Genomic DNA, 27,516 nt, shown 5'->3' on the forward strand with positions numbered 1-27,516 from the left:
CCCGTCTTCCTGCTGGCTGCTGGGTGGGGGTTACTCTCAGTTCCCAGGCTGCATGGCCTCCTCCACGGGCCACTCACGGTGTGGCTGTTGGCTTTTACCAAAGCCGGTAGGAGAATCTGCTGCTGCTCTGGTCTCTCTCTCTTTATTGTGGTAAAACGCATATAACCATCCTAACCATTTCTAAGGGCACAGCCCAGTGGCACTGAGCACATTCACATCGCTGTGCAACCATCCCCACCCTCCGTCTCCAGAACGTCCTCATCTTCCCAAACGGAAACTCTGTCCCCATGAAACACGGACGCCCCCACCCCCTCCCCCTGCCCCCGGCCCCACCGTCTACTTCCTGCCTCTGTGGATCTGACTCCTCTGGAGATGTCTCTGGTCTCCTGTAAGGGCCCCTCTGATTAGGTCAGGCCCCCCCAGACAACCCCTCCTGTGATGAACTCAAAAGTCCACTGAGCAAGGGGTCTCTCTCACACCCACAAAGTCCCTTTGGCCACATCATGTCAGCCTAACCACGGAGCGGCATCCCGCCCACTCCAGGATCTGCCTGTACTCAGGGGAAGGGATCAGACAGGGTGTGGACACCAGGGGGCAGGGGTCTTAGGTGCCATCTTGGAATTCGCCCCTCCAGAGGGAGATGCACAGACGGGGGGTGGGTTCTGCCACTGTACAGGCTCCCATGAGGAGGAAGCACACAATCCCCCCCCCCACTGGGGAACGCCCATCATGCGGGGTGCAGAGATGTCCAAGAATCTTGGGGAAGTTGAGGAGGCCTTGATGGCAACAATGGGCTGTCTCGGCAGGCCTCGGAGCGTTGGCAGAACGGCTTGGGGATGAGGGACGGTTCTCACCCCCGGAAAGAACTGGGGTCCCTCACAATAACTCCTGGCCCTCCCCATTGCCCCTCCCTTTGGGGGAGCCTCAAGAGGCAGCCCTTGGCCCCCTATGGGTGCCAGGACCACGGTGGTGACAGCAGCCCCACCCTCAGTGCTCAGAAAGGGCAAGTGAGCTGCCTGGATGCCCGTGTGAGTCGGGGGAGGTGCACCTGGATTTGAACCTGAGCCTTCTGGAGCTGAGAGCCCCCACAAACTTGCAGACCACTCCCCTGGAGAGAATAAACCCACTGGAAGAGCTGGCTGCCTAAGGAGGCGTCAGACAAGAGGTCCAGAGTTGTGGGAAAAGAGGGGCGCCGCTCGCACAGCGCGCCTGACCGTCCACGGCTAGACGTGCACGTCTGGTTTCCCCACCCCCCAACACAAGCAAGAAGAGCTCTCTCCACTCTGCGGACATGTGACGGGCCTGCACACCCGCAAACTAAGTGGAGCCCAATCTGCGCACGTGACAGAGGGCCCGGAACTCTGCACACACGCGGTCCCCACGCCAACTTCCTATTTTTGTGCAATAGTCACGTGAGATGCCACCACTGGGGGGAGCTGGGGGAAGGGTGCACAGGATCGCACTGTACGGTTTTTGCAACTTCCTGCGAATCTGGAATTATTTCAAATTAAAGGTTTTTTGAAAAACCGGGTGAGCGGAATTCCCTGGCGGTCCAGTGGTTAGGACTCCGAGTTTCCACTGCAGGGAGCATGGGTTCAATCCCTGGTTGGGGAACTAAGATCCCGCAAGCCACATAGTATGGCAAAAAAAAAAAAAAAAAAGGTGACGTCATGGGTGTGTTTAGATGTGACTGGGACAAAACCAGCCATGGCTTCTCCAAGCACTGCCTTCCCACCCCAACGCCGACCTGCCCGTGGTGCCGTCGGCAAGGACAGGAGGGTAAAGAGACCCCCTGTGTGGCCTGGTAGAGGCTTAGCATGACTGTGTCTGCAGTGACCACGCCCCCTTCTCCTGCTCTGTGGCCAGAAGGATTCTAAGTCCACAAACCCCTGCCCCTTGTGGACCACCCCACAGGTGTGGGCAGGACCATGAATGTGATACCATTTCCCCAGTGAGGTGATTTCGTACAGAAGAAGGGATTTGGAGGGTGTAATTAAAGTCCCAAGTGAGCTGACTTTGAGTTCATCAAAAGGACAATTCACGTGGGTGGGCCTGACATAGTCCAAGGGTGGGGCCCTTCCAGCAGGGAGAGACTGAGGGAAGTGGGGGCCCACAGAGGAGACCACGTGGCTGGGCCAGGACCCGGTGGCCTCTAAGAGCTGAGAGTCGTCCCTGGTGGGCCTCTCGCAAGGCAGTGGGCACCTGGGTCTGATGACAGAGGAAAGGAATCCTGCTGACAGCCTGAGAGAACCTGGGAATGGATCCTTCCCCACTTGAGCCTCAGGTGAGAACTCAGCCCCGGCCAGGCCCTGTGAGACCCTGAGCAGAGGCTCCAACCATGCTGCATCCACACTGCTGTGCTGATAGACGGGAAAGGTGCTTGTTACGCGGCAATAGCTAACTAGTACGCTCCATCTGTGATGGCAGAGCAGAGCGCCTGGGATTTTACAGTCACTGTCACATTTACTCACACACAGGGGACACTCCACCAGCTCAGGAAATTCCAAGGGCTCTGGGAGCTGGGAGCCAGGAACCATGGCTGAAGTCCAAAATATGTATTTATTATAAGTCACAAGATGACACCCCCCAAAGGCTCCACCTCCAAGTACCACCACAATGCAGCGTAGGTTTTAACATTTGAATTTAGAGGGACACTAATGGCCATTAGAAACAAGGTCCCAACACCCCAGTTCCCTGTGACCCTGCATTTGGGGCACCTGCTCAGGCCCCCACCCCCCCCCTCAGCCCCCCAGGCCCCACCCCCTGCCCCAACTACCGGGCCCTCGCCAGGCCTTGCCTCAGTCCTTGGTCACACACACCCACTGTGTACACTGCACCGGGAGCTTCTGCACACAGACACGCACATTTCCACCTGGCGGGGCCTGGCACACAAGTGTCTGCTGACTCGATAAGCGAAGCAGGAGGGGAGGGAACAGGAGGAAGAGGCATATCCTCGGTGCCCACTGGCTCAGATGGAGGCAGGCCGGGGCCTTGCAGGGCAGAGAATGGGCCCTGGGATGCAGGAGACCAGCAGCAAGGTCTGCCCACACCAAATGGGCCCCTCTTCAGCCTCCCCACGGCACCCTCTTCCCCCTGCCCCCCACCTTCTTGTCATGTGTGACTGTCACCCTGTGAGTGTTTTGAGTCAGAGGAGGCCTTGAATCTGTGACTCCGCCTGTGACCACATGTGTGTATCATCCCTGCCCTAAGGGAGGTTGACAGGTCAAGCCGTTGCCTAGCAACACACCCATGCCTGGGGATGCGGGGGTCTCTGTGCCCCGGCTGCTGCCTGGACTGAGCCAGTTCTCGCTGCCCCACGGGTGTTAGCCTGGCTCTGCAGTATCGGATGTGAGCCTCCCTGGGCCTTGATGTCAGTAAATTGGTAGAATCAGGTGGCACTAACCAGTAACCAGTCCGTGAGGGGATTGGCCCACAGGGTCCAGAAGAACAGGGCCTGGGTGGGAACCACGGTGATAACACACAGGAGAGCACAGAGTGATCTGGATTCATCCTGGCCGCAAGAATCTTGTGGAGCAGGGGCTCCCCCTCCCCACTGGCTGCTGCTAGCACGGGGCTGGCTCACCCTCTGGGGGGCCATCCTGGATGCTGTGGGAGGTGGAGCAGCCTCCCTGGGCCCCACCCACTGGATGCCAGCAGCCCCCATCATGACAACCACAGATGACCCCAGATGTCACCCAGCGTTCCCTGGGGGCAGGATCACCATGGTGAGACCCTGCTGTAGGGGGTCAAGCTCGTGTCTGAGCCGCCCCCGCCGCCATGAGAAGCACCACGTGCCCGCTTTCCAGAATCAGAGCTGCACGCTGCAGGCAGAGGCTGTAGGGAGAGGCTTCTGAGCCCTGTGGGCTGCAGCGGGGGCCCCTTGCAGGGTTTCTGCACGGGACCCCATAATTACATATGTATCGTATACGCGCTCTGTCGGGAAGGCGGCAGAGGCAGCAGCTGCGACCTTCCAAGAGCAGAACGTTGTAAGATTTTAACTGTCTATCTTGGCGGTTCTTTCAAGGGAACAGCTTGTCTGCGGAGAGAAGTGATAATAACGTACATCTCAACACGCCCGGGACAGATCTGAAGCGGTTGACCAACCAGGAGGGAGACACACGCTCTGACTTGCGCGCTCAGGGTGGAGTTTGCTCCCTGCACCAGGGCCACCCTCTCGAGATAAAAGACTCCAGGAGGAGGCGCTTTCAGCAGAAATGTCCACAAACTCCCCGGGAACAGGGGCTATCAGAAAACACCCTGCTGTTGGGAGGTCACCAAGTTCTTCTGCGTTCTCGCCGCGAGTGGCAGGGCTGGGGAACGCTTGAGGAATTGCTCTCAACTAAGAGTCACCCCAGCAGCCCCGTCCATCCAAAATCCTCTCATTTCCACCTTTGCCCCCTTTCAGGTGCTCGATGGCCACCTGGGGCTCATGCCTACCATATTGGAAAGCCCAGCTCTGGCTCAAAGGACAATGGCAACGCCATAAGGAAAGCCAGCACCACGATGGCCCACGCCCGAGCCCTGGCACGGCTGCCACGAGGTAGGGACACTCGCCAAGCCCTCCCACGAGGCAGGAATCAACTGGCTGTGGTCCCGGTCTCTCAGAGCTTCCGAACCAATGGGAAGATCCACCCAGTCGGGGGCCCTAAACACATCTGAAGGCAGAGTCAGAGAGGAACCCGTGAGGCAGGGGTCTCACCCGTGAGACCCTGTCCCCGTGGGACACTGGGCGATGACTAGGGGACATCTGTGGTTGTCGCAACCAGGAGGCTCCTGGCACTGAGTGCGTGGGGCAGAGAGGCTGCTCCACCCCCCACAACCCCCAGGATGGCCCCCCACAGAGCGCCCCAGGCCCCAATGTCAGCAGTGCTGAAGGGGAGGGACCCCCCAGGTCCACAATGCTCACTAGAATCATCCGCCCTGTGAGAGCCAAGGTGTGCCCCTGCCCTGCTCACTGGTGACCCAAGAGCCCAGCGCCAGCAGACGCTGGGAAATCCTTGCCCAGGGGATGGAGGAAATCTTTGGGAGGGTCACCATGTGCCTGGCCAGGTCGGGCAGTCACTGCCCAGGTGACTGCACTGGTAGGTGACACACGCCCAAGGGTGCCGCAGAGGGGCACTGGGCAGATTCCACACGAGGGGGCTTTGAGGGTCGCCGTCATTTAGGTGAGTCCCGAAGGAGAGGCTGCGAGAAGCAGGCCTGGGGAGGCCCCCAGGGCCAGAGCCGCTGGGCCTGGAGCCAGGCAATGGAGGAGAGAGTCCCAGAAGCAAGACCCAGTCGTCCTGGCGGGGCTGCCCACCCCCTCCTTGGCCTTCGTTCCCTGGTCCAGGCTCTGCTCCAGCCACTGGGCCGTGCCGGGGCCAGGGCGGGTTTCGGCGTGCAGGTGCCCGGAGCCCCCCAGGGTCACAGAGCCTGTGCTTTCTGCCTCCCTCTTACACCCAATGGACCCACAGAGGGCCCAGGTCTGTTGGGGGTGGGGCCCAGAACAGGGTGACCATGCGACTTTGGGTGCTGAAACAGAATGTCTCGGAGAACGTGGACCGGTGGTCACTGGGCTCCGAGAGGGCCGAGTGACTGACTGAAGACAGCTGGGCGCCGGCTTGCACCCCCCGCACCCCTACATCTCCATCCCTGCCCGGCTGGAGGCCGGCCCCGCCGGAGATGCCGTGGGCCTTCACTGCCCCCTAGTGGCCACCAGTAGGAACTGCAGCACCCTGGGAAATGTCTCCAGCCCCAGACGCCCCGGCACCAGACACCCAGGGAGCAAAGCCCCAACTCTGGGTCCCCTTTTACCCCTGGCGTCTGCAGGAATTCACTGCAGCGGATCGGGGTGCTGTTACCAGGATGGGTGGGGTGGCCCCTGCTCGGCGACACCCCAGCTCCCCTGGAAAGGCAGCCGCCCAGCAATGGGAGGCGCTGTGGGGACCTGGATGTGAGGATGCCCACAGGGCCTGGCAAACAGGATGTGCCCACAGTGACTAGGAAACTGAAAAGCTACCAGGAAGAGCCCAGATTCCCCCCTTCCTGGTGCGCGAACGGGAGAGTAGGCGCCTTCAGAACAGAGAACCCCTGCAAGGCTGGCCGCGTGTGCCAGCTCAGGGGACCATTCTGTCTCCCCCCAGCGGTCTGTCCACTGGGTGCTGCTGATAGGGAGGCTGGTCACCCTCTGTGGGGGGCCGTCCAGGGCACTGCGGGGTGTGGAGCAGCATCCCTGGACCCACTCCCTTGATGCCAGGAGCTCCCCAGTCATGACAGCCACAGATGTCCCCCGACATGGCCCAGGGTCCCCTGAGTGGTGAGCAGGGGATCAGAATCATGCCCAGGTGAGACCGACCAGCACAGCTGAATTTCAAACACCGCAAGGATTTAAGTGTAAAATACGCGATCTGAACAAAATGCAGGTGAATTGTCTTTTTATAATCTTGACATTTGGAGGAAGGCCACACCAAACACGAAGGAGAACACAGGCATGGGTGAAGTGTTTCAGATCCTGACGGCAAAACCCACCATGAGCAAAGTGCAAAGACACACTCAGAAAAACATTTGCAGTGGATGATGTCCAGACCGAGAAATAGAGAGAATTTAGACACTGGGACGTCCCTGGTGGTCCAGTGGTTAAGACTCCGCTCTCCCAATGCAGGGGGCAGGGGCTTGATCCCTGGTCGGGGAACTGAGATCCCACATGCTGTGTGGCGTTGCCAAAAAAAAAAAAATCACTGGGAGAGAAACCCCAACGGAAAGGACACAGCCGGGCCATTCGCCTTAGAGAAACTGCTGAGCTCACAAAAAGGAGGCCTGGATGCAGCAGCTGAAATCATCCAGGCTTGTCAGGTTGGCCAGGATATAAAACTGCACATGGGAGGGTGGAGAGCTGCCCCCTGGGATGGGAATTGGTGAATTTCTGGAGGTCTGTGTGGCTGAAGGTCAAAATGTAAATGAGGACACCCAGACTTAAATTCACAAAGCAAACCTACTTTCAGGAATTTACCCCACATGACAACCAGCCAAGGATGTAGGAAGTTTGCAACAAGGACATCCATCCCAGAACATAGCAAAATTTAAAAAGTGAGAGAGAGAAAGAAAAGAAAACCAGAAAAAGAAAACGAACACCCCCAAAAAAGCCCACCAAGAAGAGCAGTTAAATCAATTATAAAATTATTTTAAAAGAAATAAATAATTTGAACAACAAGGTCCTACTCTATAGCACAGGGAAATATATTTAATATCTTGTGACAAACCATGATGGAGAAGAGTATGAAAAGAGAACATATATATGTATAACTGAATCACTTTGCTGTACAGCAGAGATTAACACAACACTGTAAATCAGCTCTACTTCAATAAAATAATTTAAAAAAAATAAAGAAATTATAATTCATCTATAATGTGGAATGTTAGGCTGACATCAGGAAAGAAGATGGAAATCTAGGCTTATATGGGTGAGGGAAGATGCCCCTCGAGGGAATGTGGACATCAAAGAGAAAATCCTACGTCTCTGAAATCCCACACCTGAGAGCAATTCATAGAGAGATTCGGGAGGACGCTCACTGAGGTGTCAGCAGTGGTTCTCGCTGGGTGGGGGCTTGGGGTGTCTTGTCCCTCCTTTGTCCTTGTCTAAAGTTAGTTCCTTTTTATAGGAAGTTTGACAGATGTTAACACTACCACGGAGAAGGGATGAGGGGCTCGCTTGTCCTACACACTGCACAGACACATACACCCCGCACTGCAGAACCTCTCCCAGCTCCGGGCGATTCTCCAAACTGCCCTCCTGCTCGGTGACTTTGTGAAACAGAGTTAACCCTATGAGTCTGCTTCGGGCCTTGGCGGAACATAAACAAGCCAGACGGACCGCAGGCCTCCAGTCTCGGCTTCCGGTCTCTGTCTGCAGGGACAGCCTCCCTCCCGAGCTAAGCTAAAACATAAACTTTTTAACTTTACTGAGGTTCACTTGACACATCACAAAATTAGCCAGTTGAGGGACACAACTCAAAGATTCTTTATTCAGTTCACCAAGTTACAAGACCACCCCCCACCGCACAGTTCTGGACCCTCCCTCCTGCAAGATGCCTGGTGCCCAAGCATAGTTCATCCCCAGCCCTGCCCCAGCCCCTGGCGACCCACCCTGTCCCTACAGGTTTGCCTTTTCTGGTGATTTCATCTGAATGGAATCATGTAGGGTCTTCCTTCTTGTCTAACACTTTTTCTTTTATATAAACACACACACCATGAATGAGAATATACGTTATAAACATGTCAGAGCTCCCTCAGATTCACTGCTAAATCGAACACAATCTCAATCAAAGACCCATCAGAATTGTTGTTAGAAACCAGGAGTTTATTCTAAAGCTGGCCTGAAAGAGGAAACTCCACAGAAGTGGCAGAGACATTTGTGACAGAAGCAGAGGAGCAGAGTGTGGTCCCCGCCTGACAACTAGAGTCAATGACCGGGAAGCTGCGGGACAACCCCATTCATTCTCATGGTACCTCCTCTTCCTACATCACAAAAGCCACTCAGAGACCTCTTGGGAATAAGACCAGAAACAAACAAATGAATAAGGGTTAAGAGACCAGGACTGAGTTTTACTTTGCTCCTGACTTCCTGAGGTCTTCCGTTTGTTTCCCCGACCTGCTGTCCCGCTGGGACGGGTAACAGGGTTCAGATTATTTGTGGCACCTCATGACTTAGCTCTGCTCTGGGCAATGGCCATCGACGGGTCCCCCTCCGCACAAATAGGAAACGGGGTGAAGCACTGTAGACCCTAATAAAGCCTCTCGAGGAGGAAGCTGAGAGCTGGGAAGCAGGTGGCACGGACGGGCTGGCACTGTCCTGGATGTGCTAGGACCCGCCCTGCTGGCCCCATGTCCCCTGGCTCTGGGAGCCAAGGGCAGAAGACATTCCCTGTGGCTCCTGTGAGCTCTCGGTGGGTGAGACAAACCCTCAGAAAGAGCAAAGCTGGGAAGATGCAGGCGTGCACGGCGAGGACACCCGCCTGGACAGCAAACCAACGTCTTAACTAATCCTGGCTCCAAACCGCCAACCAAAACCCGCGTGAACACTGAACGTGGAGAAAAGAAAAACCTCACGACACTGACCTGTGCTGGAGGCCTGGCCGTCTTCAGCGCCGAGGCTCAGGAACCCAACGTCCACTCCCTGGAAGAAAAAGGTACCATGTTAGCTGAGCACGACTGGGCTTGAAATGCCAGGCGGTGTCAGCGGAGTCAGCACGGAAGAGGCGTGTGCTCATGACTAGACATAAAAATCACTCTGGGAGCCTGGCCTTCTGGTTACTCTGCCAGACGCTGGGGACAGCACACATAGGACGCTTCAAAATGCAGAGAGGTTACATGTAACACGGAGATTTGCCGGAAAGGTTTGCTAGCGATTTACGATGTTATCCCTGATGAAGTTTCCACGTGTTCCAAAACTGAACAGGATGAAAGGATTGGACATTCACGTGACCTTTGATAGTTTATAGAAGGTGTTCACCTGCATGTTAAGAATCCGCCTGCCAATGCAGGGGATACAGGTTCGAGCCCTGGCCCAGGAAGATCCCACATGCCACGGAACAACTAAGCCTGTGCACCACAACTAGAGCCACAATCACTGAGCCCATGTGCCGCAATTACCGAAGCCGGCGCACCTAGAGCCCACGCTCTGCAACAAGAGAAGCCACAATGAGAAGCCCACTCACAGCAACTAGAAAAAGCCCGGGCACAGCAACGAACACCCAATGCAGCCAATTAATTAATTAATTAATTAGTTTTTAAAAAAGAGACATTCACCTGCATCATTTGACCCCCACGGTCCCCTGGGAGGAAGGGGAGGGGACTGCGTCAACCCCCTGCCCCAGGGTGCCCCCAGGTGCCCAGGTCACCTGGGTTTGCCTGAGGCATGTGACCAACTAAATGCAAGGTAGGATCCTGGAGGGGGTCCTGGGACAAAAAAAAGGACATTAGGGAAAACTAGTGAAGTCTGAATAAAGAATGGATTGAAGTTGAAGAAATGTGCCCACGTCTACCTCTTGGCTGTCACAAATGCACTGTGCTTATGAATGACGCGACCATCGGGAGAAATCAGGTGATGGGTAGACAGGAATTCTCTTTGAAAAGCCCCTGAAAATCTAAAATTCTTCTAAAATGTTTATTAAAAAAAAAAACTCAATTTGAAAATTTAGGGAGGGACTTCCCTGGTGGTCCAGTGGTTAGGACTCCATACTTCTACTGCAGGGGACAAAGGTTCAATCCCTGGTCGGGGAACTAAGATCCCTCATGGCTTGTGGTGTGGCCAAAAAATAAATCAAAATTTTTTAAATATACATAAAAATTTAGGGAACCCTCCTACACTGTTGGTGGGAATGTAAATTGGTACAACCAGTATGGAGAACAGTGTGGAGGTTCCTCAATTAAAAATAGAGCTACCATATGATCCAGCAATCCCACTGCTGGGCATGTATCCAGACAAAACTCTAATTTGAAAAGATACATGCACCCCAGTGTTCACAGCAGCACTATTCACAATAGCTAAGACATGGAAACAACCTAAAAGTCCATCGATAGATGAATGGATAAAGATGTGGTACAGATATACAATGGAATATTACTCAGCCATAAGAAAAGAATGAAATAATGCCATTTGCAGCAACATGGATGGACCCAGCGATTACCATACTAAGGGAAGTAAGTCAGACAGAGAAAGACAAACACCATGTGATATCACTTTTACGTAGAATTTAAGATATGGCACAAGTGAACTTATTTACAAAACAGAAAGAGACACAGACTTCGAAAACAAACTTTCAGTTTGTTTACCAAAGGGGAAAGCTGGGGAGGGAGGGATAAATTAGGAGTTTGGAATTAACATATACACACTACGATATATAAAATAGATAAACAACAAGGACCTACTGTATTAGCACAGGGAACTCTACTCGATACTCTATAATAACCTATGTGGGAAAAAAAATCTGAAAAAGAATAGATACATGTATATGTATAACTGAACCACTTTGCTATACACCTGAAACTAACACAGCATTGTAAATCAACTATACCTCAATAAAAAATAAAAATTAAATTTAAAAAATAAAAATTTAAATGCTGGTTCCCTTTCTCTGAATTGAGACTAATTTGTTGCTAATTAAGGGCCAGGATGGGGACTTCCCTGGTGGCGCAGTGGTAAAGAATCTGCCTAGCAATGCAGGGGACACAGGTTCAATCCCTGGTCAGGGAAGATCCCATATGCCGAGGAGCAACTAGGCTTGTGGGGCACAACTACTGAGCCTGTGTGCTACAACTACCAAAGCCTACTCGCCTAGAGTCCGTGCACTGAGAAGCCCCTGCACCACAACGAAGAGTAGCCCCCGCTCGCCACAACTAGAGAAAGCCCGCGCAGCAATGAAGACCCACCGCAGCCAAAAATAAAAATAAATAAATAAATAAATAAATATAAAGGCCAGGATGGAGATCCGACATCCCCACCATCACCTGCAGGTGGCACTGTGGCCTCAGGAACGCCCTCTGGGCTCCAGGTGTGGCTAGAATCTCATCCAGCCCCAGGATCTGCTCTACCCATCTGGCCACTTAGGATTGGAGCTGCTCCGGCCACTGAGGCCAGAGGGGCGCCCTGGACAGTGTGGGGGAGTGTGGGGGGGGGGGGCGGGCAGCAGTGGACCACGGGATGAGAGATGAGAAGGCTGGAGCCATATGCCCACAGACCTGGAGACCAAGACTTGCCTCCAATTTATGCGACCAATCGTTCAACTGTTAATTTTTGAATCAATTACAGACTCATGAGAAGGTGCAAAACTAGTACACAGGGACCCGGGTACCCTTCACCCAGCTCCCCGACCGCAGCTCTTTACGCAGCTAGGGGACATTATCCAAACCTCGAGACGGTGACTGATGAGCTAAGCACTGTTTAATCTTATTGACATAATTCTCATGCCACACAATTTACGGGAAGTGCACAATTCAGTGGTCTTTTTGTACATTCACAAACTTGTGTGACCATCACCACATCCAATGTTTGAACATTTCATCCCCCCAAAAGGAGACTCCATCCCCATTAACAGTTACTCCCCTCCCCTCCCCAGCCCCTGACAACCAGGAACCCCCTTTCTGTGTCTGTGGATCTGCCTGTTCTGGACGTTTCCTATCCGTGGAGTCACACCCTGCGTGTCCTGTGTCTGCTTCTCTCCCTGAGCATCGTGTTCTCAGGGTCCGTCAATGCGGTAGTGCGTGTGGGAGCTTCACCCCTTTTCGTGGCTGAGGGATGCTCCCGTGTGTGGAGGGACACGTGTGTTTACCCACTGTCCACTGATGGACATTTGAGCTGTTTCCACTTCTGGCTACTGTGAATCACGCTGCTGTGAACACAGGTGGCTTATGAATCATTGTTGAGATGGTGTCTCTCTCTCTCTCTCTGCCCTCACATCTACCATCTGCAAATCTCCCCAACCCTAGCCCTTAAGGCCAGCTGCCGGCTGTCCTCTAGTCCTTGGAGCTGGACTTGGGCGGTGGGGTGAGCACCACAGAGCCCCCACTCCTGCTGTGCTCAGCCCAGACCGGCTCAGACCGGAGCAGAGAGGACGGAGGACAAAACTCGTGTGCGCAGCTCCATCCCCGGGGCTCACGGACAGCAGGCTGCGAGGTGCGCCAGCTGGCACCAGGCTGTCCCCATGACCTTCGCCAACAGAGACACTGGGCTTTCACTTCCCCATCAGGGTGAACCCTGAGCCCCCCGTGAAGGGCCAGCAGGGGATGGAGGAGGCAGGGCCAGCAGGAGGCCCTGCTACGGAATCTGCAGAGCTGGTGGCAAAAAGAGGTCTGGGACCCCTTGTTAAAAAATTATGACCAATTCCCAGATGGTGACAGCAGAGCCCTGGGGCGCAGGGGCTGCATGAAGCCAGGCCTGCTGACCCCACTCACACCCTGTCCTGAGAACTGCTGACGAGTGATTTCCCTGGGGGGAAGCAGACAGAACGGACAAGGGTGGCGATCAGGGGCCCGCGTGGACAGGACGACTGCCTACTTTTGTCATGGGCAGCCCCCCACCCTGTTTTTTTTGGCCGTGCCTCATGGCGTACGGGATCTTAGTTCCCCAACCAGGGATCGAATCTACGCCCCCTGCAGTGGAAGCACAGAGTCCCAACCACTGGACCTCCAGGGAAGTCCCCTGGACAGCACAGCACTTCTTACAACCTGTGAGCCCCACATCGTCCACATGCTTTCCTTTTCTTCCCCTTTTTTAGAAATTAAGATACAATTCACCTACTATACAATTCACCTTTTAAAATGTCCAGTTCAGCGGCTTTTGGGAGATTCACAGGGTTGTGCCACCATCGCGCTAATCCGGGGACACTGTCATCCCCCCTGAGGACACCCCGGGCCCATCAGCATTACATGGTTCAAAGCTGAGTCTCCCCGAGAGAGGTGAGATCCAAGACTGCAGAACCGCATGCGCTCTGCTCGCCAGGGCAGCTCACACGGCTGTCACTGAGCTGGCCCGCCGGAGGTGCTCGCTAGTTCTGGGGATTCTGCACAATCCAGTTGGTGCCAAGGGCACAGCCTGCAGGGCCCAGTGGATCTGGGGGGAGCGGGCCGGCCCCACACAGCTGGGTGCTGGGGGCAAGGCCAGCTCCTGGCATCACATTCCATGATGCTAGCAGCCCGTCGCCTTCTCAGCATGCATGCTCTGATGACGCGATTGGCAGTGTCGGAGAGGCCCGGGTGGCAGGGGACTGAGGGTGGCCTCCAGCACAGCCAGAGAAGAACCAAGACCCCACAGGAGCTGAATCCTGCCTACAACCAAGTGAACTTGGAAGCAGCAACTTCCCCAGCTGAGCCTTCCTATGAGACCTCAGCCAACAGCTTGACTGTATCCAATGAGAGAGAGACCCTGAGCAGAGGAGCTGGCTAAACCACACCTAGATTCCTGACCCACAGCAACTGTGAGATAATCAGTGTGTGCTGTCTTAAGCCACTAAGTTTGTAGTGATTTGTTACACAGCGCTAGCTAACTAATACAACTGGAGACTATTTAAATAAGTAACTTACTCAAGGTCACGTATGAGCATAGCCAGGCCTTAAAGGCAGGTCAGGCAGACCCCAAGCAAGAATTCCTAATCATTTCCCAATACTGGGCTGGCAGATGAGAAATATTAGACAAAAGTGAGGTGATGGGCTAGAGCAGGGGTTGGCAAGCTCTGGCCTGTGTATCTCTCTGCTCAAAAACTTTAGGATTTCTCTTTTTCTGGCCTGTGAAGCCCTCTGGAAGCTAACTCTAGTTCAGGGATTGTCAACCACTTTCTGTAAAGTCCAGAGTGTATATATTTGGCTTCACAAGTCTTGTGCTCTCATGGCTACTACTCAGTTCTGCAGTTTGTAGTGCAAAAGCCGCCACAGATGATCTAGAAATGAAGAGCAGTGTCTGTGTGCCAATAAAATTTTATTTACAAAAGCAAGCAAGCAGTGGGCTGGATTTGGCCCACCGGGCAGAGCTTGCCAACCCCTGCTTTAGCCCATCGCTTCACTTTTATCTAGTTTTCCGTTCTCCTGGGCACAGTCCCAGCACTGGAATCTAAGGGTCATTGGGCAAGTCCACGCTGGACCTTCTGAGGAACTGCCGGACTTTTTCCAAAGTGGCTGCTCCATTTTTCCTTCCCACCCCTTCTCGGCCATGTGCTCAAAAATCATAGTATCACTTTTATTTAAATATTTGTTTGTGAGTTTAAAATCTTTATTTTATTTTTATGACATTTTAAATTCTTATCTCATTATCGTATTATTTAAAACATTCTTATCCTTTTCTTATTTTTATTATTTAGAATTATTTTCTCTTCTTTCATTATGTATTATTTATTACTTAAAAATATTCATAGGAGCACTATTCACAATAGCCAAGACATGGAAACAACCTAAATGTCCATCAACAGATGAATGGATAAAGACGTGGTGTGTATATATATATATATACATCAATACACACACACACACACACACACACACACACAGGAATATTACTCGGCCATAAAAAAAGAATGAAATAATGCCATTTGCAGCAGCATAGATGGACCTAGAGATTATCATACTAAGAGAAGTATGATAAAGACAGAGAAAGACAAATATCATATCACTTATATGTGAAATGTAAAATATGATACAAATGAACATATTTACAAAACAAAAACAAGCTCACAGAGAAAGTAAACAAACTTATGGTGACCAAAGAGGAAAGGAGGGGAGGGATAAATTAGCAGTATGGGATTAGCAGATATAAACTACTATGTATAAAATACATAAACAAGGACCGACTGTATAGCACAGGGAACTATATATACATTCAGTATCTTGTAATAAACTACAATGGAAAAGAATCTGAAGCTGTACACCTGAAACTAACACAATATCATAAATCAACTGTAATTTAATAAATAAAATCTTTTAAAAAAGAACAACAGTAGTATTTAGTATGTGTGAAGAACATATTTACAAAAGTGTGATTTCTGTTCACCCCACAGATTTCGTGATAGCCTGGTGATTTTCTGCCTTCACAAACTGTTCACTGATCTGGCAAAGAAAACTGCCTCGATATGAATAAATATTAGTTCATTAGCTGTGTTTAATTAACACAAATAAAACTGATGAACCCCCAAAATTATTTCCATCTTTTATTATTATTCATTACTTTTATTTTTTTCTCCCTTATTCTATTCATTTTATCGGAATAATTCTTTTCTTTTTTTTTTTTTTGGCTGTGTTGGGTCTTCGTTGCTGCGTGCAAGCTTTCTCTAGTTGTGGCGAGTGGGCGCTACTCTTCACTGCAGTGCACGGGCTCCTCATTGCAGTGACTTCTCTTGTTGCAGAGCACGGGCTCTAGGCACACGGGCTTCAGTAGTTGTGGCACGTGGCATGTGGGATCTTCCTGGACCAGGGGCAGAACTGTGACCCCTGCACTGGCAGGTGATTCTTAACCACTGTGCCACCAGGGAAGTTCCAGAATAATTCATTATTATTTCATTATTTCACTATTACTGTTATTCCATTATCTGCTTCATTCTGTTTTACTACCGTGTGGGTGGGTCTGGCTTGTCTAGTCTTGGAAGGTTGGGTAATAACCCATCTGGCAGTTTTGACCTAGTGGAAGGTAGGATCTAGGAACCCTCTCCATTTCCATAGTGAGGGAGCTGTCTCTTATTTAAAAAGGCCTGCACCCCAGTCGATGCTGGGGTGGATTCCTGTTTCAACACCCAGGAGGCAGACACCGACAGGGACCTCGATCCGGCCAAGGTCACGTGGGTGTGGCAGCCCCACCTCTCGTGTGGGGTGTTCCAAGAAAATGCTTTTTCTTTCCCTTTTTAAAAAAAGATTTATTTATTTATTTATTTATTTTACTTATTTGGTTATGCCGGGTCTTAGTCGTGGCAGGCAGGCTCCTTAGTTGTGGCATGTGAATTCTTAGTTGCAGCATGCATGTGGGATCTAGTTCCCTGATCAGGGATCAAACCCGGGCCCCCTGCATTGGGAGTGTGGAGTCTTAGCCCCTGCACCACCAGAGAAGTCCCATTCTTTCCCTTTTTTAATTGTTGTTTTTCACCTCGAGGCTAATGGAATAGGAGCTGGAGACCAACCATCTGCGGTTCCTAATTCCCAATTCACTCAGCCCGGGGGGCCCTCCAGCATTTCAGCAGGACCTGGGTGGAAAAGCACAGGACATTTGGCATTCAGCCCGAGGGAGGTACACTGGTGTGACAACCCCCAGAGGCCAGACATTCATCTGCTGGGACCGATCATCACATGGAGACAGGCTGGAAGCGCTCCGTGTCCAGGGGCAGGAGTCTGGACACCCAACACCACAGCCAGGAGCAGGACAATCAGGGCAGCCGTCAGCACCAGGACACAGCACCCTCAGCCCAGCTAAGTCCTCATCTCACAGCCCTGCGGTCAGGACTCCAACACAGGCTCCCAGGCATGGGCAGGGCTTGTCCCTCCGGAGGCTCCAGGGGAGCATCGACTCCCGCCTTTTGCAGCTTCTAGAGGCCCCGCATCCCTGGCTCACGGCCGCTTCCTCCCTCCTCACAGCCAGCAGTGCAGCCTCTCCCGTCTCTCTCTGCCTTGGACCCTCCCACCTCTCTCTTATAAGGACCCTGTGGTGACACTGGGCCCCCCAGGGAATCCAGGGTTGTTCTCGTCTCAGGGGCTTTAACATCCCACCTGCAAAGTCCGTTTTACCACATAAGGTGAGAAATTCACAGGGGATCAGGGCACAGACATCTTTGGGGGCAGTTATTCTGCCAGCCACACACTGTAACACCTGATGATGTGAGTGAATCTAGCCCTAGAACTGCATTTAAAAGCAGGTCCTTAGAACTTCCTAGGTGGCGCAGTGGTTAAGAATCTGCCTGCCAGTGCAGGGCACATGGGTTCGATCCCTGCTCCAGGAATATCCCACATGCCACCAAGCAACTAAGCCCATGTGCCACAACTATTGAGCCCATGTGCCGCAACTACTGAAGCCCATGCTCCGCAACAAGAGAAGCCACCAAAATGAGGAGCCTGCGCACCACAATGGAGAGTAGCCCCCACCCTCCGCAACTAGAAAAAGCCCATGTGCAGAAATGAAGACCCAACACAGCCAATTAATTAATTAATTAATTTTTTAAAAAAAGAGCAGTTCCCCAAAGAGTACAATGCAGCATGATAGTTATAAAGTTAAAAACAAGTCTACTTTCTAAAATTGATTTTTAGGAGTAAAAATCTACTTAAAATATACTTTTAAGGAGTACATGTAGGGAGACTTCCCTGGTGGTGCAGTGGTTAAGACTCCACGCTCCCAATGCAGGGGGCCTGGGTTCAATCTCTGGTCAGAGAACTAGATCCCACATGCATGCCACAACTAGAGACCACAGCAGTGAAGACTCAACGCAGCCAAAAATAAATAAATAAACAAATAAAAAGCAGCTTATTAGAAGAGAGACAAACTGTAAGGGTAATACTGAGAGTCACGAATTCTGATAAGAGAAAGAAAGAAAAGAAGGAGGGAGGGAAGCGGGGGCCCACTGTGGCCCAGATGATGGCTGTGCACTCACGCCCGACCCGCTGATTCGTCCGGCTGCTGTGAACCAGACCCAGACACAAGCTGAGTCAGTCCTGGCCGAGGGGATTTTCTTCATTTCCCCCAAAGCCCCTGCCAGTATCATAACAAGATCATACCATCAGGATCAAGACCTCCTAGTCGCCAGAGCCTGGATTAACCTACTCCAGACCATCCCCAGGCCAGGGACCACGGTGGCCCCACGAGCGGATCAGACAAGAGCCCTAATAGAATCACACCCAGGGATTACTCCCAAATCCCATTTGGCCGATGGAAAGCATATTCTGACGGGTGCCGAGCCAATTTCTGCAAGATCGCCAGGGGGCTGGGGGAGGGTGGGATGGAGGCAACCTCCTTCCTACTCCCATTGCTTCCGGCGAGGCCCCTCTTCCTCCCTCTGCTCTGCACCATGTGGAATGCAGAAATGGGACCATAGAAATTTGTCCTCCTCCCACCCTGTTTCTGTCGTCAAAGCTTTGCGGGGAGGCGGGTGAAAGTGGCTGAAATAAGTGGACCAAAGACATCCCAAGAAGGGTTCCAGGGACTTCCGTGGTGGTGCAGTGGATAAGACTCTGTACTCCAATGCAGGGGGCTGGGGTTCGATCCCTGGTCAGGGAACTAGATCCCATATGCATGCTGCAACTAAGAGTTTGCATGCCACAAATAAGGAGCCCTGGAGCCATAACTAAGGAGTCCACTGGCCACAACTAAGACCTGGCACAACCAAATAAATATTAAAAAAAAAAGGGTTCCTGAAATTGCAATCCTACTCAGATTGCCCTGAGAGTAGACTGTGCCCCTAATTCCTGATAAAATCAGGTTGTCAGTCACTCCACAGAGCATTTCTCTGTGGTGGTAGGTGGTGTGCCGTTGGTTTTTTTTTTTTTTCCCCTTTCTTTTTTTTTAGGAACATGGGGCCAATAACTTAATGTTCCCATCCTGACTGAGTTCCAGAGCTACGTTCACCTGCTGTGGCAGCATCTCCAACACCCCCAGCCTCCTGAGATTCACAGCCTTCCTGCAGCCTCCTCCTGCTCAGTGTCAGGGTGGGTCTGCATGACCAGCTCAAGGTGACAGCAATGACAGCAGGTCACTTTCGAGGTCAGCCAAAAAGCCACGCTGTGAGGAGGCTCAGCAGCACCGTGGGGGCCCACGTGGACAGTAGCCGTGTGAGGGGCCTCCTGGAAGTGGCTCCTCCAGCCCCGTCGGGCCTTCAGATGAGGCAGCCCCAGCTGATGTGTGCTCTACAACCTCCTGGGGGACCCTGAGTCAGAACCACCAAGTCCAGCTGTTTCCAAGTGCCTGACCCAGAAAAACTGTGAGAGAGTAAATGTTGGTTGTTTAAACTAAGCTTTTAGGGTAATTTGTTACACAGCAAGAGATGACTGATACACCTGCCATCTGGGCTGGTTCACCTGAAGCTCCATGTACATTTTTTTCAACCACTACCACTTTCTAACAGCAAGCAACTGGCAGCACTGGATTTTTCATGTTCTTGTTTTCCCACCATCTATAGACATGATCATCTGGGGAGACACAAAAGCTAATGGCGTGCAGTAGATTCAATGAGGGGAGAGCAGCAGAACAACTGGGACGAGAAAACGACGCCTTTGGGATTCACAGATTATCAAGAAATACCAGCACCTGAAATACCGAACAAATCCACCGCCTTCATCTGCTTCCTCTAAAGCAGGGTCTCACCCTCAGCCCTGTTGACATGGGTGCCTGTTCTGTGGGGGACCTGTCCTGGGCACTGTGGGGGGTGGAGCACCATCCCTGATTCCACCCACTCGATGCCAGAAGTCCCCAGTGTGACGACCACTGTCGCTAGATGTGGCCCAGTGTTCCCTGGTGCGAGTGCCCCCAGTGGAGACTCCTTGCTCTGGGCATGCCTCTTGCGGGCAGGGACGGTGGGGACCCAGCATCTGGCACCAGGGAGATCCCCTGGCCCGGGCTGCAGTTCCCCCTTCTGGGAATCTCGTGGGTGGGCCCCGGAGGCCTGAGCCCCCTTCCCTTCCCACAGCAACACCCCACCAGCACGCGGCAGGAGCACTTTGCCTCACTGGAGGCCCGATATAGACACGCACTGCAGTTATCACCCCAGCCTTCACTCATCACCACAGCAACCATCTAAATGTGTCGCCCCCAGGAGCTCGGATTGCAAATGAAGCAGGAGGAGAAGCCTGGGGGTGGGGGAACTGCAGCCTGAGCCTCACCACCTGAGCTCCTGAGCCCCTGAGCTCCGGCGGGGACTCATGGGGAGGCACCCGGGGCCGACATGCTGCTTCAAAGCCACAGGGCTGAACAGATCAGAGGCCAGCACACCCCAGTCAGATGGGACACAAGGGCCGGTGTGCTTGACCCAGACCCTGGGTCAAGGTCACCAGGAGCCAAACAGAAGGTGAGGAAGGAGGCTGCTGCCCTTGGCTCTGTGTTCGGTGCCCGGGAGCTGTGGGGGGGTGGCAGCATCCCTGCCCCTCCCACTTGATGCCCAGGGCACCCCCAGTGTGACAACCACAGACATCCCCAGACCCCTCCCAGTGTGTGCTTGGGGACAGGGTCCCCCCATTGTGCTAGGCAGTGATCATCAGACCCCCACCACCTGGCACTGTACCGTATGGGAGGACAGGCAACTGATTTGGGAAAAGGACTAATTTCCGACCAAAAAGAAAAACATGTACACACAGATTTCGTTTTCCACTCAAAATTAAAATAGCTTCACTCAGTGCCCCGGAAGGGGGTGGGTGGGGACAGATATTCCCGCATCTGAGAGGCAGCATGGCGGCGTTCTGTCCCAACTTCACAACGAAACCCCCCCCATGCCTCAGTTTCCAAATCTGAGACACAGAGATAATGTCAGCACCCCCTACCTGAGCAGGTTGGGTTTTTCAGATTAAATAAGTGAATATCTATAAAATGCATAAATCAGTGCCTAGCATATTGTTAACAGCGGACAACTTCTTTAATAGTAGAACTTTTTCATAATATTGGAACACCTATTACCTGCGCTGTTGTCAAGGCCAGGGCTCAGAAAAGTGCTTCTGTTAAGAGCCAGGTGGCAAATACTTTCGGTCGCTGTGGCTACTACTGGACTTGGCCAGTCATAGACCAGTGGGCGAGGCTCTGGGCCAACAGAAATTCACAAACCCAAGCGGCTCGGATCCGGCTCAGGGGCTGTAGTTTGCGACCCCCGGACTAGAAGATGGTCTATGAGGACATGGCCCAGTGCTCACACAGACACACCGCTGCAGAGGGAAACTAGATCCCGGGTGCTGACCAAAGCTCTCCATCGCCCCTCACCATCACCCAGCAACAGCATCCTGGGCCATCCACAACATGAAACCTCACTGCTACGGAAGCATCGCTTCTCTTAGATTCAGAGAAGGGGCTGTTGGTTTCCTATCAGCTTGAAAAAAAAGTCATGGGCTGGGCTTCCCTGGTGGTGCAGTGGTTAAGAATCCACCTGCCAATGCAGGGGACATGGGTTCAAGCCCTGGTCCGGGAAGATCCCACATGCTACGGAGCAACTAAGCCCAAGAGCCACAACTACTGAGCCTGCGCTCTAGAGTCCGTGAGCCACAACTATTGAGCTCATGCGCCGCAACTACTGAAGCCTGCGAACCTAAGAGCCCGTGTTCCACAAGAGAAACCACTGCAATAAGAAGCCCGCACACTGCAATGAAGAGTAGCCCCCACTTTCCGCAACTACAGAAAGCCCGCGCACAGCAATGAAGACCCAATGCAGCCAATAAATAAAAAATAAATAAATAAATAAGTAAACAGCCATGGGCTGACTTCTGTTAGCAAATACCTCCTCGTGATCAACCTTGGCTGCCAAAGGCATCCAAAATATCTCAACTTGATGACCAAAATATTTTCTTATCATTCTGGATAGGGCAGTTTACCATTTGCAAAATTGCCACCAGTAACAGCCCCATGTAATCCATCCCTAGAGGGAGAAATGGTTTCTGTGGACGGAGAACCGAGCAGACCTCTAGGAGACATGAAGACTCAGTGTCCTGTGGGTCCTGGGGCAGAAAAGGGGCATCAGGGGGACAATTAAAGAAATCCAAATGAAGTATGGCCTCCAGTCAACAATAATGTATCAGCACTGGTTTCTTAATTGGGACAAATGTACCAAATTTGATGTAAGATATGAAGTACGGGGGGGATTTGGGGGGTGGGGGGGACGTGTGAACTGTCTGTACTGTCTTCCCAATTTTCCTGTGTATCTAAAAGTAGTCTGAAATGAAAAGTTCATTTGAGAAGAAAAAAGGAAAGAAGGGAGTGACGACAATTAGCTACTTATGCTGGAGAAGGCTTTGAAATGTGATTGAGGGAACATTAAGTTCCTGTGACAGCATCCAATAATGACAGGATTATATAAAGCCCAGAAAAGAAAGCCGCTAAAAACGGGATATGCTAATCAGCAGGGGAAGCTCTCCCAGGAAAGGAGTGAGGAGGGGGAGAAGAGACAGGTGGCTGAGTGGCTCCTGAGACAGCCACGGTGGACCCGGCCAGGCCCTGCTTCACAGGAGGAAACTTCCGGAACATCCCGTGAGGGTCAGGGCAAAGTGGCGCGTCCACTCGGGAGGCGCTGGAGCAAGGCCTGCGGAGGGCGCAGCTGCCGCCGGGGCCTGCGGGAGGGCAGCGGTTCTATGGATGGAGAGTTCTGGAACATGAGGATGAAGCCGTGGTCCAAAGACAGACAGGCAGCTAATACGACCTGGCATCCTGGTATCCACAGGTTGACTTACTGGACACTTTTATTTACATCAGGGTTTCTCCTCCTCAGCCTGCAGAGACTCAGGGCCAGGTCATTCCCCGTCGGGGGCATCCTGGGTGCTGCGGAGTGTGAGGCAGCATCCCTGGCCCCCACCTCCTCAATGCCAGCAGCACCCCCAGTCGTGATGACCACACATGTCCCCAGTGTCCCCCTGGGGCAGGACATCCTGGCTGAGAACCAGCGACCTACAATAGCTAACAATCTACGCCCAGGTCCAAAGGAGTGTAATTATCCTCATTCTGCAGATGGGGAAACTGAGGCTCGGAGATATAGCCAGCCTTCCGCCACCTACCTGGGAGGAAGCCTCAGAGAAGGGGGCAGTCAGAAAACACCACTTTTAATAAGGAGGGGCCTCTGCACTGGGAAGGAGACGGGCAGTGCTGATCCATCAGCGCCCTGGGCCAAATCGGCCCGCCCCTCGTGCTGGCGAGTTACAGTCCTGTTGAAACGCGGCCACGCCCACTCACACACCGCTCCTCTGAGGGACCGGCTGGGCTGGCCCGTAATGAAAATATTTACCCCCCGGCCCTTCACAGAGTTTATGGACTCCTCCCAGCGACCCTCCATCTCCGCCTGGAGGCCCTGCAGGGTTTTCTTTGGGGCTCTAGGTGTTTCTTGATGATTCTGTTGGACGAACGAAGACGGCAGATGCAGCCTCCCCGAGAGTGAAAGGAGTTCAGGCTGGTCCAGCCTGGTTCTGGCCAAGGGGGCCCGCCCCACGCTCCGAAGGCTCCTCGGCCAGAAGGGGGTGTGCCCTCTCCCCGATGGCCAGCCCCGCCCCGGCCCGCCCCGGCTCAGGGTGTGCGGACCGTCCGGTGACCGGCGCCGGGCAGCCGGCCAGCCCGCCCGCTCTCACGTGGGACAGAGCCGGCTTCTGCTCCGAGCTCTGGTGTTGGCGGGCACCGCGTCCCCCGACGCTGCAAGGTCAACCCTGCAGCCTCCGGAGGGTGGAACGAGCTGAGCGAGGACCCGCACAGCTGCCCGGCTCACCTTCCCGGCTCACCTTCCCGGAGCCCCAGCTGCCTCGGGGGCAGCTCTGGTCCCGGTGCTGAGACCCACAGAATACGTTTTCATCTGAAGGTCACCTTCCGCAAGGCTTTCTCCTCATCAGCACTGCGGTCAGCTTCTGGGGTGGAGCAGCACCCCGGCCCCCACCCACTCATTCCAGGACCACCCCGGGTCGTCATGTCCACAGACGTCTCCAGATGTGGGGGGGGGGGGCAGAATCGCCACAAGCGAGACCCCCTGGGTTAGGGATTCCACGGACCTCCCATGAGACTAGGTTCCAATACCATGTGACCTCTGAGGTCCTGGGCTGCTGCACATATTGAAATACACACCTGAGTGGGAGGGGGGGAGGTGATCCACAGACAATGGGGGTCACCCTGATTTATACCGTCTGACCATCGGGGATTTATCCTGGTGTCTAGTGTGAGCTAGGGACCTAACTCAACTGTTTTCCCAGATAACTAACACTGGACTTCTCCCCTTTGGCACTGTTGACACTTGGGGCCAGGTCATCCTCTATGCGGGGCTGCCCTTGGCGCTGCGGGGGGATGAAGCAGGCTCTGCGGCCCCCACCCACCCCATGCCAGGAGCCCCTGGGTCGTGACAACCACCGATGTCCTCAGACATGGCCCGGTGGCAAATACAGAAAATACTTGCTCTGTTGAAAGTAACTCCTTGGCAGTAAGTGCTGGACTCAACCTGTCATTCAGAGACCAAACTAGCAGCCATGCGGTGAAACCAAAAGTCAGGCAGCAGCAATCCTGACACCTCTGTGTGTTCCCTACCCGACAAGCTCCAATATGGGGTTTTCTGGGGTTCTGTTTTTGTTTCCCAAACCTTGTTTACTTCATCTGACGCTCACCAACTGTATTCATTTCCTGGGGTGGCCACAACAAATGACCACAAACAGGCGGCTTCAAACCACAGAAATGTATTGTCTCCCAGTCCCAGAGGCTGGAAGCCCGAGATCAAGGTGTCTGCTGGGTGGGTTCCCTCGGAGGCCGTGAGGGAGGCTGTTTCACGTTCTCTCCTGGCTTCTGGGGCCACCAGTAATCTTTACAGTTCTTGGCCTGTAGACACATCACCCCATTCTCTGTCTCCATCTTCACGTGGCCTTCTCTGTGTGTCAGAGTCTTCACGTGGCCTTCTTACACAGACACCATCCATTGCATGTAGGGCCCACTGAAATCCACAGGACTTTTTTTAATACAATTTTTTTTTTGGACCAAGCCGGCATGTGGGGTCTTAGTTCCCTGACCAGGGATCGAACCCAGGCCCCCTGCAGTGGAAACTCAGAGTCTCTCTCTTTTTTTTTTCTTTATTTTTTGGCTGCGTCGAGTCTTAGTTGCAGCAGGCAGGATCTTCGTTGAGACAGGCTCTTCGTTGTGGTGCACAGGCTTCTCTCTAGTTGTGGTGTGCAGGTTTTTCTCTCTAGTTGTGGCACGTGGGTTCCAGAGGGCATGGGCTCTGTAGTTGGCAACACGAGGGCTCTCCACTCGAGGCGCACAAGCTCAGTAGTTGCAGCACGCAGGCTTAGTTGCCCCATAGCATGTGGGATCTTAGTTCCCTGACCAGAGATTGAACCTGCGTCCCCTGCATTGGAAGGCGGATTCTTTACCGTTGGACCACCAGGGAAGTCCCTGGAAGCGTAGAGTCTTAACCACTGGACCACCAGGGAAGTCCCCCAGTATGACTCATTTTATCTAGTTACACCTGCAGAGACCCTAATTCCAAATGAGGCCCGATGCCCAGGTACCAGGGATTAGGACTGGAACATGTCTTATGGGAGGGACACAGTGACACAGTTCAGCCCACAGCACCACCTCTTTGGCCTTCCCTCCTGCTCTCCCAGCCTCACCACCCCCCCCCCGAGCTCTCCTGACCCCCACATATACCGGCCCCCTAGCCATGTCCTTCATGCCAATCAGAAAGCGCTCCCAGGTAACCGGCTCTCTGACATCCCGCCACGCTCCCCTGAATCCCCGCCCCCTCCTGGAGGGCTGTGTGCTGGGAATCGGCTCACATGGGAAGATTCCCCCTCGAGGCCTGAGGAGGGGGCACACTGAGCTCCAAGTCTGTCCCGGGGTCACGAGTTTGAGGTGGGCGGCGGGTGACAGCAACATGGGTCCCTGGAGAGATGACACCTGGCTCGCTGGCAGGGAGCACTGCTCCCGGCCCAGCTGCCACCACGTCGGAAGTGGCCCGATGTCATCAGCTCCTCCAAGTGTCCTGAGACACTGGGAGGTTTTGGGGGTTTTTGTTGTTGTTGTTTTAACTGTAAAAGTTCCTGATTTTGGCTGTATGTTGTGCAGCATGCGGGATCTTAGTTCCCCAATCAGGGATTGAACCTGTGCCCCCTGCAGTGGAAGCACAGAGTCTTTACCACTGGACCACCAGGGAAGTCCAAAAGCTCCTGGTTTTTAAATGTTGGCAGTAATTCAACGTTTAAAACCACTGGGTTCTGCCTCAGGCAGGGGCTGGAGGCCAAGGTCGACAGTGAGAAGTTCTGTGGGCAGCTTATGTCCACCCCCCCCCAACCATGGGGTGTGATAAGAAGTCACCTCACCTCTGGGGGTTCTTCCCCCACACCCATAACCCCAGTCTGCTCATGAGAAAGCACCAGACAAACCAAGGTCAGGGAAGGTTCCGCAGAACTCCTGACCTGTGCTCCTCATGAGGGTCCCAGAAAGTCAATAATCAAAATGTATCAATATCAGTTCAACTGTTATGACCAACGTACAGCCCTGTAAATTCAACACGACTCCAAGGTAAGTTCGCTTTAAAGACAAGTTTGCCTGCTAGAAACGAGGTATATTGCATAACAGACTGCAGGGTGCTCACAACTGCCTTATAAATAGGTCTCCCGAACTTGATGGGCTTGTTCTCAAAAGTGACCGCCAAATAAATGTCAGTATATACCTATGACCATTTTTTAATATTTAGCTAGTTAGCTAGCTATTTTTGGCCTCACCATGCGGCTTGTGGGATCTTAACTCCCCGACCAGGGACTGGAACCCAGGCCCTCAGCAGTGAAAGCCTGGAGGCCCAACCACTAGACAACCAGGGAATTCCCATGACCAGTTTAGAAACTAAAAAACTGCTGGGGGACTTCCCTGGTGGTGCAGTGGTTAAGAATCTGCCTGCCAATGCAGGGGACACAGGTTCCATCCCTGGTCCAGGAAGATCCCACATGCTGAAAAGCAACTAAGACCGTGTGCCACAACTACTGAGCCTGCACACCTACAGCCCATGCTCCACAACAAGAGAAGCTACCGCAATGAGAAGCCCTCGCACTGCAACGAAGAGTAGCCCCTTTCGCTGCAACTAGAGAAAACCCACGTGCAGCAACGAAGACCCAATGCAGCCAAAAAAAAAAAAAGAAAACAGAAAGAAAGGAAAGAAAAGAAAAATGCTGTGTTGGTTAAACTCCCAGGCGTTTGGACAGGATTTGGTCTGTGAAGCACCAGACCCCGGTGGGGGAGTGATGACGGCACAAATGGTTAGTGGGAGGGGAGCCCCTTGGGGGCACGGAGCCCAGCCCTTCACGGTATAGAGGGGCACGGAGGTCCCTGGCCCCCAGCAGCCTCCAAGCCAAGAAGGGCCTTAAAATCATGTCTGTGGACACCACCCC

The 27,516-nt window shown here is 53.0% G+C and overlaps 1 protein-coding gene across 2 annotated transcripts in view; it reads right to left on the bottom strand.

Annotated features, from left to right (window-relative positions):
• Positions 1 to 27,516, bottom strand: part of GNG7 (G protein subunit gamma 7) — a 147,296-nt gene that overhangs the window by 95,339 nt on the left and 24,441 nt on the right. For both annotated transcript variants that reach the window (XM_057709866.1, XM_057709867.1), the window contains exon 2: positions 9,094 to 9,151. The gene's annotated coding sequence lies outside the window, so the exon portion shown is untranslated. The remainder of the gene's footprint in view (positions 1 to 9,093; positions 9,152 to 27,516) is intronic.

The sequence above is a fragment of the Hippopotamus amphibius genome, chromosome 15 (assembly GCF_030028045.1).
Source record: "Hippopotamus amphibius kiboko isolate mHipAmp2 chromosome 15, mHipAmp2.hap2, whole genome shotgun sequence".
NCBI lineage: Eukaryota > Metazoa > Chordata > Mammalia > Artiodactyla > Hippopotamidae > Hippopotamus > Hippopotamus amphibius.